We start from the raw sequence: 15,390 nt of genomic DNA, 5'->3' as shown, positions 1-15,390 counted from the left end.
TATCTCTTTTGCATCAAACTTTAATTGGTATTTTTCGGATGAACAAGCCCATATATTTATATTCATCAAAAGAGAAAAAGAGAAACTCATGAGGCTTAATTGCCAATGTAACAGAGACAAGAAAAATAAAGCAAAGAAAATAAAACAATGAGAAACATCCTTTGGTTGTAGACTTGTAGGTGTGCTTACTTGGCCACAATTTTATGCTCAATTCAGAGAGTTGGGCTTGTGAAGGTTTATTCTGAACAATGATTCTTAGATTTGATGATGAAAAAGAATCTGAGTTGGACTGAGCATCCATGGAATAAACCAAAGATAGAAGCAAGGAAAATATGTAATGTACCATTTCTTCTTATCTCTCTCAGAGGTACACTGCGTAAAAGTTCAATCTTCTAATTTCTGAGGTAAAGGAAGAACGAGTAGGGTAGGCGTAAAATGGGATAGGTGTGATGAGGTGGCATGTCATGTGGCGTTCATCTCAGCAATATGTCAGGCCACATGTGATAATGTTGCCATGGTGGATGGTCCTAACGGCAGAAGGGTATTTATGCACCAGTTTTATGATGGCTGGGGCTTTGATGGACCATAGTATAACGAAGGGTATAAATGATCATTTTCAGATAGTAGAGGGATATATTTGACCCTTTTCCGTTTAATTTTTGTTCCCGTTTAAATAAGTTTTGTAAAAATAGGTCTGCAGGGCATAACTTGTTCAAAGTTAAGCTGGATTGAGGCATAAGAGTTACTTTTTCAAAGTTATGCCGCTTGGTCTTATATCTACAAACTTTTAAAGTCGCGGACAAAATTTAAAGAGAAATTTTCATAAAGCACTATCTTTTAGTGGTAGTTAGTTATCTATAGATATCATTTGCTATATTACGGATTGTAGATACGTTTTCTGTTGTTATAAGATGTATTAGATGTATTTAAGCTACTGTATTCATGTATACAGTAGCAAAAATAGACATGAATCAGGGCAGTCCAGCTAATCAGTTGTTGTTTTCGAGTGTATTCGACTGTATTCATGGCGTGAAACATAGAATTACAGCTGGACAGATTATTGTATTCGACTGTATTCACGGCGTAAAGCAGGGGATTACATTGTTTTTAAACGGAAAGTGAATCAATTAACATAATAGACTCCTAATATAGCTCAACAAACTCAATTATAACACACAAATTTTGTGTCTTCAGTTATTAAAAAGATTTTCAACCAAAAAATACCCCAAAAACATAGCAATCTTCAGAGATATTATATAATACATTTGAATACATAAATTATATTAATTAAAAAAATATATGAATACATTAATAGAATATAGCGAGACAGTGAATACAATAAAATATATGGAATACAAACGAGATACACTGAAATATAATGGAAAAAAAGACAATGAATACAACGAAATACAGCGAGATACATTGAAATACACTTAAAAAAAGCTAACAGAAGTTGCTCAGGCCCAAACTCCGTCTTCTTTGTTCAAGAACAAACCTAATGTCGTCTCGTCGAGAGGGCCGCGATTCTGATTCGAAACTCTCAAAACCCGATGCATAATTACAGAGGTCAGTGGATAGAAGACGACTCCTTACCCAATCAAAAGGCAGACATAGGCTAGCGAAAGGTAATGAATCTAAGGAAGAGAATAACCACCATAATGAAGCATCGCCGAATTCTGTAGAATCAACTAGACTTGAATACCTGGAAAACATCCAATATTTGGTTGATTGCCTACTCTATCAAAACCAATCAATGTGGATAGATTACTTAGAGCCCATAACTGTAGAATAATACCGCAAAGAAAGAGACGTGGAAAAATAAAATATAGAATGAGAGAGAAAAATGAAAGAAAAAAATAATACAAAGAGTATTTATGGCTTAAGGGTAGGAGGTAACCATAAATAGATATTTGGCTATAAAAATCAAAAGGTAGTTATGGAATATAATTTTTTAAAAGGGTATTTATTTAAAATAAATAAGGTATCAACCTTTGCTATAGGAGGTAAAAATTCTAAATGTTAAACTCTAACTTTCAAAGTATTTTACTTTGAGAAACTATCAGCTATATCCATTTATAAGTAGTTTATTATAAAAATTAGCCAATTCATAAAATATTATTAATATTAACCAATTGGCTATTTGTAGCAAAATAAAAGGGTCAAATCTTTGCTTTTTTTTAGTAGGTGTTATTAGAATAGATTGGATACATCTTAAGGAGTTTGAATCTCAGTTTTGGGATGATTAGGCGGAGTTTTGAGGTGGTTTGAATTGAAAATTCGAAGTAGAAGATGAAGTTTGAAAAAAAATTATATGTGTATCAACTGTGTATCATATTTGTATTAAATATGTATTGCGTGTATATCCATGTATACCTATGTGAATACATGTTTGATATATGTGTTGCAGAATAATTTTTTGAACACGATTTTAATTACAAATTTTGATACCAAATCATTCCAAATCACTTCCAATCTTTTTCCAAATTTGTATATTGACTTATATGTTTTCAATGTATATATCACCTTATTTGCTACCTTATCCATGAAATTTTCTTTCCGTCTTGCATCTAATGTTGCTGATCACGCTTAAAGATATGGAAGGAGATTTTTGTGTGTGATTCTTTGAGAGAAAGAATCTTGTTTATTTTGGTTTTTAATTTTTATATGTGCTTGATTAGTTTTGGTAAGTCTATGATTAAAGGCTAGAGGTTGGTAAGTTGGAACTTATTTGTGATATTTTGTAAGATTCCTTTTTATTTTTGTAGTGTATGCTATATTATTCTATCGGACCGAGTATGCATAATATTAACATCTTGTAGGATATGTATAATATATGATTAATCAATTAAAATGCCTAATTTCAAATTAATTGATTGCCAATCATATAGATTGCATGTATTTATTTGTTCAAGTTGAGTTTATTTTATTTTAATAACAGTAAATAACTTATTTTTAAAGTAAAATTAGAGACTAGTTGTTGAGAAAGGGGTAACTTAAGTGTAAAATAGAAAGGGTAGAATAGTCATTCCACTGTCTATGTTAATTAACGAAAATTAGGATTCATTAGTTAGTTAATTACCTACCTACGCAATATATATGATTTTATTTACTACTGCTTATTTCTCTCTCTAACTTCTCTCTAGTTCATCTCTTCTAACTTTTCTTCATTCTAGGGTTCATACCCTGTTAATTCTCAATCAATTTCATGATATCAGAGCCTACGAGTTTGATAATCTAGTTCAAAATTATCGATCTTTTCTGCAATTACAGAAAGTTTATCATAAAGTTCTTGTGAATTCTTGTTCAAAGATAAACGAGCAGAATCAACAGAATCTGGGTCAAGGTGTAATTCATTAGCAACATGCATGGGAACAACTGAATTTCGGAGTTGGAAACTCATCAATTGGAACTTGAAATCAACCAATTGGAGTCGATTTTAATCATCCACTGTTCTTGTCTCCAACTGTTGTAAGTGATATACAAATTATCTCATTTTAACTCACAGGTATTGAAAATTGTTTTATCTGGAATCGATCTATGTGAGTTGCCTTAATAGGTAAGAACAAGTCAGGATTAATTGATGGTACATGCAAGAAAGAAAAATTTCCAAATATTTTATGGTATCACAAGGAAAGAGTAAATGCAATTGTACTCTCTTGAATTATGAACTCTGTTTCTAAAAACCTTCTTGGAGGAATCATGTATGCTTCTTGTGCCCAAGTAGTGTGGGAAGATTTATCTGAAGGTAGATGGTTCAAGATCTTTTAACATTCATAAAGAAATTGCAACTCTGTCTCAAGGTACTGCATCTGTATCTGTATACTTCTCAAAACTTAAGGATATGTGGGACTATTTGAAGCCTTGGTACCAGCACCGGGCTGTGATTGTCCTAAATCTAAGGATTTTGTTGTATTAATTTTTAATGGGGCTTAATGACTCATATGCTCAGGCTAGAAGTCAGATTTTAATGAGGAGTCTTGTACCTACAGTTAATCAAGCTTATGCTATGATAATGAGTGATGAAGGTCAGAAATGTATAGCAGCCTCTACAGGAATTTTAGGAACCAACCCTGCAATGATGACAGAAAACTTTGATGCAGTAATGTATTCAAGATCCACAGGAAATCAAAGGTTCAAGAAAAACTATAACATTCAGTGATTTCTGTAAACTCAAGGGTCACAACAGAGAAAATTGCTACAAAATAGTGGGTTATCCACCTGATTACAGACCAGGGAAGAAAGGGGGAGCAGGAAACAATGCAACTTACAATGTCATTACAGACAATCTAACGCAACAGACATACAGTGGGTACAATGATGCAAGGGGTCATTTGCAGAATTTGACTATGAATACAAATCAAGCTCCTACAACTACTGAGGACCAAGGATCTATAGCTGGTCTTAATTTCAATCAACTCAATCAGATGACAGGTTGCACATTCTCTAGAGAGAAATATGATCAGATTCTTCAGCTTCTCAATAGAACAGGAACTAGCCAGTCTTCCAGCACAATGTCGACTCCTGCAGCCAATACAACAGGTATTAGTTATGCTCTGATGGTTTCTAGTAGTCTACAAGAGTGGATAATAGACATGAGCCCTAATCACATGGTAGATGATCTGAATATGTTAAACAAGTCATCTATTCTTCAGTCTGAAAAACCAAAGAAGATATTTATGCCAAATGGAGATATTTCTTATGTTACTCATACTGGTGCTAGCACTATATCAGAAGGGAACACAGTTACTAATGTGTTTTATGTTCCATCATTTAAATTTAATTTGTTATTTGTGTCTAAACTGACAAAGGAATTGCAATGCTCAGCAACCTTCTTTTCTGATTTCTGTGTATTTCAGGAACTCTTCAGTGGGAAGGTGAGGGCAATTGGTAGAGCAGATGATGGACTTTACATACTAGAAAGATAAGCTATTGGAACATCTTTAGCAGTAACATATGGAATAAAAGACAAGGATCAGACAATTTCAACTACAGCAAAAGATATTGAATTGTGGCACAGAAGGTTTGGTCATGTTTCAACTACAATTCTTAAGAAGTTACTTCATAGATCATAGTAAAGCAGATCTCATAGCTGATACTGTAAAACAATGTGTAGTTTGTCCTTGTGCTAAGCAGACAAGGTTACCATTTCCAATTAGTAGTATTGAAATTGAAAGTAGATTTGATCTAGTACATATGGATCTATGGGGGTCATATAAGACCCCTACATATGATGGTAATAAATTCTTCTTGACAGTTGTTGGTGATTTTTCAAGAATGACATGGGTATTCTTGCTCAAGTAGAAATCTGAAGTATGTGTATTACTACAACAATTTTTGGTATTAGTTAAAACTCAATTTGACAAGATAATTAGAGTTATCAGAACTGATAATGGCACTGAGTTTATACACTCAGTATGCAGTGAGATTAAGAAACTTGGGATTATTCACCAAACTTCATGTGCCTATACTCCTCAGCAAAATGGAGTTGCTAAGAGGAAGCACATACATATTCTAGAAATCACCAAAGCTATTAGGTTTCAAGCTGAAATACCAATAAGATTTTGGGGTCACTGTGTGAATGCTACTGTTTATCTCATAAACAGGATACCAAGTGTTGTTATCAACAATAAAACTCCCTATGAAAGACTATATCATAAACCACCTTCTTATTCTCATATGAAAGTATTAGGATGCCTATGTTATGCAAAATTAGTTCAACAACATGACAAAATGTTATCAAGAACCAAAATTGTAGTCCATATGGGATATGCAAAAACTCAAACAGGATACCTATTATATGACCCGAAGGATAGGACCTTCTTTGTTAATAGGGATGTAGTGTTCAGAGAAGATGTTTTTCCTTTCAAGAAGAAAGAAGACTACTCAGTGCCTATATTCCCAACCTCAATAACTTCACATTTACAGAACATTCAATGTTCAGTACCTCAGTGTGTACAAGCACATGATCAAATATCAGTTCAAATTTCAAGTGATATTGTGGAACCAGAACTTAACCATACCTTAGAAACTATAGAGGAGCTACCTCAGGGATATGAAGAATTTGGTAATAAAACTATACACAATACAGCTCAAGAATTTCAAGACCTAGCCACTGAGATGCCATCTACAGAATTCACACCGATCATAGATCCAGTGGTCCAATCTGGATATAGAAGATCTTATAGGGAAAAAAGATCACCTATATGGCTGAGTGACTTTGTGTCACTTAATATTCATCAAAAGGTTCCATAATCTATCTCAAAATACATTACTTATGAAGGACTGTCCCCAGCTTATCAAGCATACATAGCCACTTCTTCAAGTATAACTGAGCCTACAACCTATTCAGAACCAGCCAAAGGTCCAAGATGGATAGAAGCGATGAAAGCAGAAATTGATGCTTTACAAAGTAATCATACATGGGATATAGTTTCTCTTCCTGAAGAAAAAATACCAATATGGTGTAAATATATTTACAAAGTAAAGTACAAGGCTACAGGTAAAATTGAGGGATTTAAAGCCAGATTAGTAGCAACGGGATATAGTCAAAAGGAAGGAATTGATTATTAGGAAACTTTTTCTCCAGTAATTAAAATGAAGACAGTAAGAATAGTACTAGCAGTTGCAGCAGGAAAGAAGTGGCATATACGCCAAAATGGATGTGTATAATGCATTCCTTCAAGGAAATTTATATGATGAAATATACATGGAGCTTCCACAAGGAATTAAGAGCCAGGGGAAGAAGAAAATAATATGCAGGCTCATCAAATCCTTATATGGCCTAAAACAAGCTCTAAGACAGTGGAATGTAAATTTGACCGAAGCCCTAACAAAGTCTGAATTCAAGCAAAGTCAGTTTGACCACTCCTTGTTTATTAAGAAAATATCTGAAGGTACTACTATGGTGTTAGTATATGTTGATGATATGCTTATAACAGGTGATAGTCTGAGTTTCATTGAAGAAACAAAGAGCATATTGCAACAAGCTTTTAAAATGAAGGATTTAGGTGAGATAAAGTACTTTCTAGGTATTGAGTTTGTAAGATCTAAATAAGGGATACTGATGCACCAAAGGAAATATGCACTAGAACTCATTTATGAGCTTCGATTAAGTGTTGCTTAACTTTGTGAAACTCCTTTAGACACTAATGCTAAATTGACAACAAAAGAGTATGATTATCACTGTAAAAATGACAGTCAGTTAGCAGATGAACCTTTTGCTGACATCAAATCTTACCAAAGATTGATAGGTAAACTACTCTATCTAACAATGACGAGACCTGATATTTCATTTAGTGTTCAAACCCTCAGTCAGTTCTTACAACAACCTAAAAGATCTCATATGGAAGCAACTATGAGAGTTGTTAAGTAAGTCAAGAATCAACCTGGAAGAGGAATTCTGCTATCAAGCTCAACCAACAATAATATCACAGCTTACTATGATGCAAACTAGGCAGCATGTCCAATTTCCAGAAAATCAGTAACAGAATACTTAATCAAGATTGGAGACTCCTTAGTTGCTTGGAAATCAAAGAAACAAGCTATAGTATCTAGGAGCTCTGCAAAGGCTGAATACAGAAGCATTGCAGCCATAGTAGCTGAACCCATTTGGATACAAGGACTGATGCAGGAAACTGGGATTGAAGTAACTCTACCTATTGGAGTGTACAATCATAGCAAGACTGCTATGCAGATTGCAGCCAATCTTGTATACCATGAGAGAACTAAACACATCGAAATAGACTGTCATTTTATAAGAGAAAGGATAGTGCAAGGTCTGATAGCAACAAGATACATTCCTAGCAAAGATCAACCAACAGATATTCTTACCAAGGGTCTCACCAGATTTCAACATGAACATCTAATCTCCAAGCTAGGAGCTCTCAACATTTTTGCACCACCTAGCTTGAGGGGGAATGTTGAGAAAGGGGTAACTTAAGTGTAAAATAGAAAGGGTAGAATAGTCATTTCACTGTCTATGTTAATTAACAAAAATTAGGATTCCATCAGTTAGTTAATTACCTACCTATATAATGTAAGTCAACATATTTTCTAACACACGCAATAGATATGATTTCATTTCCTACTGCTTATTTCTCTCTCTAACTTCTCTCTAGTTCATCTCTTCTAACTCTTCTTCATCTCTAGGGTTCATACCTTGTTAATTCTCTATCAATTTCTTTAAAATAAATATTCTCTAAATCTTACATTTATCCAATAGTAGGAAATAATGTGAATTCACTTATACGTTGAGCTTTCTAGAGTCGATATCAAGATGGAATAAAAGATGAGGTTTGTAACAGGTTTATAACATAAGAATATGCATAACCTTTTTAAGTCATGATCAAGTATTTACAAGAAAGGGATCTTTACACAAATAGTCGGCTGGATTCATTGTTTATTTTTTTAGTTAATGTACATAAATTATACACAGTTATCTGCATATTATATATGAATTATATTATATTACATCATTATAGGTTATTTTTAATTAAGCAATTGGATAGGTGGCTATTTGAGTTAATTATTCTACAAAAAATACGTTTCAGAAGACTAATGCCCTAGACTCTCCAATAAATGTTTATGACATATCACTTCCTGCATTTTAGCTTGGTTGATTATAAGTAACTTAGCTTGCTTTTATATTCTGAAGATAATACTTTACTCCATGTAAGTGCAAATGCAAGTAGAACTTACTCGGCTTTTGAACGCCAACAAGCCAGTAAAACATAGCAAAAAAAGATTTAAGAGTCTGTCAGACAGCCATTGGACCATTGCAGACACCATTGTTGGAGCTGAGAACGATCATCCACGGTACCATAACCTGAAGGCTATGCAATTAGAACTTAATCGGCTTACGGTTCCATAACTCGAAGGCTATGCAATTAGAACTTAATCAGCTTTAGAACGCCAACCAGCTAGTAAAAACATAACAAAAAAGATATAAGAGTCTGTCAGACAGCCATTAGACCATCCCAGGCACCATTGTTGGAGCTGAGAACAGGCTATGTGTTTAGAAGAAGATATCAATGGAGGAAAAGAAGATGTCAATGACGGCTATTCACTCTCACAAGGAAGAAGAGAATGAGAGACAGAACACTTTAGGTTTAAGGACATTAGACTATGTTTCGGACATCTCTAGGACAAAGTCTAATTCAGCTTCAACATTGACACATGGCTTAATCTTGTCCCTTGATCAAGTTTATGATGGATTAAATAAGGACAGTCCGGCTTTCCAAGACTTAGTTTGCGACTTAATGCCAAGTCTCACGTCTTTAATTTATCCACATATTATAGAGCCTTAAAGAGTCACCATGTGATTTTGAGGGGTGCTGCGACGTTACTAGCATACTTATCCAAATTCTCACCCCTTCTCCTTAATCAACTTATTAATCCCCCACTAATTTAATAATTAATCAATTATTCACATAATTAAGAATTATCTCAAATTACTTATACTACTCACGTTTAACACACCTTATACACTTCACTATCATGGTCATGTGGTACCTTGTATGGTACTAGTCTATAAATACCGGATATTATAGCTCGGACTGTATTTATCCCAAATTGACAAGCTTCGACGAAATTCATTTCTTCGATTTGCTTTTCCTCTCACCTTCATGAATTACTTATATGAAATAGCATAATACTTATACCCAAAATAAATCTCATTCCCGAACTTACATCGATTAACTTACGNAGAGAAGAATATTATTCTGTTAGTTGGTTTCTACATAGCAAATAAGGAGTGGACAGCTGTATAGTTAGTTTTCTGGTTTTCTTATTTTTCCTTTTTCTTTCTTTACACAAATACTTATATAAATACACATGTTACTACAGATAATAAAACACAGAAAATTTCACAAAAAAAAAAATCTATTCTCATATTCATAATCTTTCGCAATTAGAACTTAATCGGCTTACGGTTCCATAACTCGAAGGCTATGCAATTAGAACTTAATCGGCTTTAGAACGCCAACCAGCCAGTAAAAACATAACAAAAAAGATATAAGAGTCTGCCAGTAAAAACATAACAAAAAAAATATAAGAGTCTGTCAGATAGCCATTAGACCATCTCAAGCACCATTGTTGGAGATCATCTACGGTTCCATGAACCAGAAGGCTACGGGTACTGTTAATCACGCTATAATCTAATGGCCATGATTCATCCACCAGATTTGGCTCTCTGTCTCCTTAGAACTCAAGGATACAGTGGTACGAGCCTATAGAACAGATCCTGTTCAAGTAAGGTCGTATCCGTCCAAGTTGCTTCACTGTTATATAAATAATACTTCCTTCCCTACATTGCTTGTCGATGTGGTACGTTGGACAGTACAAAAATAGAAAGTACTATTTAATTGACGTATTATTTTATTGTGTTTACAGGTCGATATAAAAAAGGACAACCACAAGCTATGTTATTGTCAACATCGAAAGATGTTCTAATTCTGACGTTAGTGGCGGCTGCATGATATTATGCAATTTCTGAGTAATTCTTTTTCCAATATTGCATTCTTTTTTGAAAATTAAAGAGTTTATATTTCAACTTTTCTTTCAGAAAATTCATTCAGTACAACTGGGATTTAGACAAGACAAGCTATTTGTATAAAAGATAAAAGGAAAAATACATAAGTTCCACTTGCACATTGCAACTTTACGCACGTTTATTTATCCCCTAAACTCTTTTATTTGGAATTATTCTAAATATTAATATCTGTATCATAATATGAGGTATTTTACCCACGAGCCACATAAGCACCACGTCACAAATCTTCTATCTTTTATAATTTTTACTCTTTTTTTTCTATCTTATACTTTTACACTAATTAGTCATAATTAACTACTAAAATCCTTCAATAATAATCATATCTTTTCATCACGAGGAAGGAGAATGGTCGCGCCCGGTGCCGATGGAGGAGGATGGCAGAAAGGTGGGTTTTTAGAAATGGTGGTTTTTCGGAAAAAGGAGAAAGGTAAGAAAAATTGGAAGAGACCTATACCTTTGTTTTTTATTTATTTATTTTATTGCATAATACACATATCATTAGCCGGGGCCCACTTTCTTTTTTTGTTTACTGCTTCTATATTTTTTATTTTTTTTTTGTTTTTTTGCCAGATAAGGCCTTAGGGTGGCAAATACTCAATCTGTTTAACCAAAAAATAGGAATTTCGGTCAAAGCCTATTTTTAGAAGTACGCGGGTTACTGATAATCAAGAAAATCAATATTCTTGCGGTAAGAAAGAAAATTAGAATAGCAAAGTAATCAGTAGAAAGCAAAAGTAAATAATTGTATTTGTATTCCAATAATAATCAGAACATGTCCATACAAATGACATTTCTTTTTCTCATATAGTCATCTCTAAGTACAACGTCTTTTTCCTTTTATGATCGAGTCATTATGAGCACTAATGACATTAATGAAACGTTATAATTGGTAATCGTAACTGTTTCGTGAAGATTCTGTAACGTTTGTAATCATTCATGCTCATTAATTGAAGATTAATGAATCTTCCCTTTTTATTGTCTTGGTTCATTCCACCGGTGCCTCTTCAAATCGCTAAAGAGACACGAGCAACCGTTTCTTCTCGTCTCTTAGACGTTTTGCTCGTACCTATTAAGACTCGCGTCTTTTTTAATACTCTTCTCCAGCTGTCACTTTTCTAATGATCCACATGTCTTGCCATGTCAGCCACATAATTAATTTCACGTGCAATATTTATTTTTCCCAATACAGATAGTCTCCCCCACATACCAATTATTCAGCAATTGAATATTTGGGAAGTGGATCTCATTTATGGTGGGAATTTTTGCCGTCGTTTCTCACGTACCATTGTACCTTCTTCTGAACCGATGCATCGTATGTCACTTCCATTTAATGCATGTGACATGTGGCAGTCATCGATTGGCTCTGCAACTGTGCAGCGGGTTTTAGGCTTTTTTGCGGCTGCATCAGTCACGAAGTGACAGTTTTCGTAATGACATTTCCATCATTACTTTTTTGCATGACGGTTGCTTCCGCATATAAATACATAATTTGCCTTTATTTTCACGAAAAAAATTTCTTCAGTATTTTTTATTCACATCTTGTTCTTGTTCTTCAATACGTTCTACTTCTTCATACAACTATGTCTTCTTCAAATCCTAATCCTCAAAAAGCTCTCATTGTAGACGAACTTCCCCTTTCTTCTGCTCCTACTAGAAGTAGGAGAGGTGGTAGGTTGCGTAGTTTAGGGTGAGTTTCTGTACGTGGTTCTTCTTTTCAACCCAGTTCTACTCCTCCATCTTCTTCTAGAACTAGGACTTTTTTTCCACATAAATCTTCTGCTAGAAATAGAGATTCTAGTGAACCGCTTCGTGAACCTACTGTCGACGAGATTATTCCTACTGAACTTTCCTTTGTCACAGATAGAGAACTAATTAAAAATCAGGTTACTTCCATGACTTCTCACGATCGCGCTGATGTTTACCCTTCCCAGATCACTGAGGGTTTAGTTTCTATTGTGCGTAGAGATTGCTATTGGAAATTTGACTTCCCGATTCTGGCCCCCAATGAGAATCAAAGGATCACTTCCTTTAAAGATGGTTTTTCTTTTGTGTATACATACCCCTTCACATTAGGTTTTAGGCCACCTATTGATCCAGTTATTATTAAGTTTTGCCGTTTCTTTGATATGTGTTTGGGACAGAGTGGTCCAATTATATGGAGGGCTGTGGCATGCCTTAGATACTTGTCAAATCTGGCGATTTTACCCTTCACCTTTTATCATCTGATTCATCTTTACTCTCCCAAATTATTTCGTCATGGGGTTTTTACTCTCGTGGCGAGAAGTAAGAGGGTTTGGTTAGCTCTGAAGACGCCAAAGATCATGGCTGGTACGCCCGATTTGTTGCTGCTCCTGCAAGTGAGTTAGTAGGTGAAGGAAACATGCCCTTCCCTGAGAAGTGGAACTTTGCACGTAAGTTTCTCTTCCAATCTTTTTTTTTGTGAAGAACTTGTACTCTCGTAACTGTTTTACTTTTCTTTTTCAGCAACTATGGGATCTATTGAGGAAATTCTGATTTCCGTGGTTGGGTAGAAAAATTGTTAACAATTGCTCCAATGGAAGAAAGGTCCTAGAAATATCTTTCAAACAGATTTGGATGGAAAGTGTAAACTCACGGTAACTTTCTCTTTCACTTTCTTCCTTATTTTCATTTTTATCTTGGCACTTATTAACCCTTTTCTTTATTAGGGTTTCCCATTCGGGGTGTGAGTGCTGCATCAATCACTGCTTCGAGGCTCTCTTTATCAAAGGCTCAAGAGATAATCTTGAGTTCCTCGTCAAAAAGAAAAGCTGATAGACCACATAACTCTGAAGATGAAGAGGAACGGGACAAAGGCTCGTTAGTTTGTATGCCACGAGTTAGAAAACGGGTCATTTCAGATGACGAAGCTACTCCCCCTCCTAGTTCTGTTCCCGTGCTCGAGCCTGAGAGTGCTACCTTAGTGAGTTCTGATGAAAAGACGCCTGCAGAACCCCATGACTCTTTTCTCGTGGATTTGATGAAGAAAGCTTTGGCTTTATTTCTGAGGAAATGCCTCTTGCCTCTTTTCCTATGTCTGCTCCAATTGAATCTCAGTTGCCCGTACCTGTTGCTGCTGCCACTGCTCCGCCCATGGCTATTTTGACTTCCTCGACTGTTCCTACTGCCACAGCTTCCCTTGCTAAAATTGGTTCCTCTAGTAGCAGTAGGGCGATGAAAGAAGTTACCATCGAGATTCCTGCAGATGGTAAGCTTTTGAAGAAACCAGGCCAAGCTGACGTATGCTGAAACCACTAATTGGCCCAATTGAGAAGTCTAAACTAGAAAGTCACAGCTCTCTAAATGTAAATAAGGAGAAAGATTCACCCAATATTGAATGAGGTGAATGATTCTTCCCTCTAACAATGATGAGTGACAAGGATATAAGAGAATATTGAGCACTTTTTCGGATTTGGTGGAAATGACAATAGAGAATCCCAAAAGGGTCGAATCTCTCCAGAAAGTTGTTCTTTGTATTTATCTAGAGAGCTTACTTTTCAAAAATGTTCTTATTATATAGGATATTACATGCTCTTTGACTTATCTCTCCTTTTATTTATATGGGATATTCCCAAAAAACCCTAAAAGTACAAAAAGAGAGAATATTTAAGAGAATATTTCCTTTGAAGATCCCAATATAAAACTAGCCGTTGCTTCTATCTGCTCTACTCGACCTCGGCCGTGGTTGACCGCTTGACGACTCGTTCCATTGATCACTGGCCGACTTCGGCCACATTACCCATGAGAAGTTACAAATTACTCACGATAATCATCCCTTCGTACTGAATTTCCTCGGTCGGATTTTGACCATACAACAATTTGCCTAGACACAGATAAAGGAGTTAAACAAGATATCCACAAAGCCTTTCTTAAGATTACTCACTAGGCCATTCACTACTAAAAATTCGGTTAAAATTGATCGCGGCCGACCGATCGACTTCGGTCAGTAAAAACAATGGGCGAAAAACCGACTGAAGTCAGTCGATTTTTATAAGATATTTTATTTCTCAATTCTTTTTTACGAAACTGACCAGCTTTGGTCGATTTTTTTGCGCAAAAATACGGGAAACTATTTTTGTATCCCACAAAATTTATTTTTCAAGAAACAGACCAACTTTGGTCGTATGTTCATTTAAAATAAATTAAAATCAATATTCAACACCGACCGAATCGGTTATTTCAGTCGGTCATATTAAAAAACCAACTGATTTCGTTCGATAATTTTATTTTTAATAAAAACCGACCAAAATCGATCGGTTATTTTGCGCGAAAATATAATTAAAAAGTATAAATAAAATAAAAGAAAGCCTTAAACCAAAATGCACAAACCATTATACATGCCCCGGTTTAATTCTCAAATGGTGCATTTTTTAGTTACATAATTATAGTTATCAATGACTTTTGTTGGATAAAACCGAACGACTTCGACCCGTTTTTTCGGCAAAGTTCTTTTTTATTGGATACCGGCCGAAGTCTTCGGTCGCTTTTACTGACCAGACAATTCGCTGATTGTTGTCTTGTTCACAGAAGAAAAATTGGCAAATAATTAGACTTTGGATTAGGTAGGGGCCGCGCAAACGCAGGCCCCCGCAGCCACAAATTATGACGTAGGCTCGATCACTTGGGCGGACCTTAGGCGGGCACTCCTCCAAAGTGCAATTGAGGTCACCAACCTAGGCCATGGGCCTTATTGATCGCCTATTAACCCCGTCCAGGTAAGTATGTTTCTCCGTTGTCCTTGACCTTATTTTATAGTATACCTTCACTACTTTTCTATCTTCTTCACTTGACGATGTGGGACTGAGTGATCATTCTTCGATTTG

General features: G+C 35.2%; 1 long non-coding RNA gene across 1 annotated transcript; it reads right to left on the bottom strand.

Annotated features, from left to right (window-relative positions):
* Positions 1–4,132: 4,132 nt before the first annotated feature.
* Positions 4,133–9,110, bottom strand: LOC109214352. The gene is made up of 2 exons (XR_002066167.1): positions 8,698–9,110; positions 4,133–4,521 (listed from the first exon to the last, which is right to left on the bottom strand). It is a non-coding gene; the product is annotated as an uncharacterized LOC109214352 (long non-coding RNA).
* Between the last annotated feature and the right edge of the window lie 6,280 nt (positions 9,111–15,390).

This window comes from Nicotiana attenuata, unplaced genomic scaffold, assembly GCF_001879085.1.
Source record: "Nicotiana attenuata strain UT unplaced genomic scaffold, NIATTr2, whole genome shotgun sequence".
Classification (NCBI taxonomy): domain Eukaryota; kingdom Viridiplantae; phylum Streptophyta; class Magnoliopsida; order Solanales; family Solanaceae; genus Nicotiana; species Nicotiana attenuata.
Note: the sequence above shows the minus strand (reverse complement) of the source record. Positions and strands in the feature narration are given on the sequence as shown.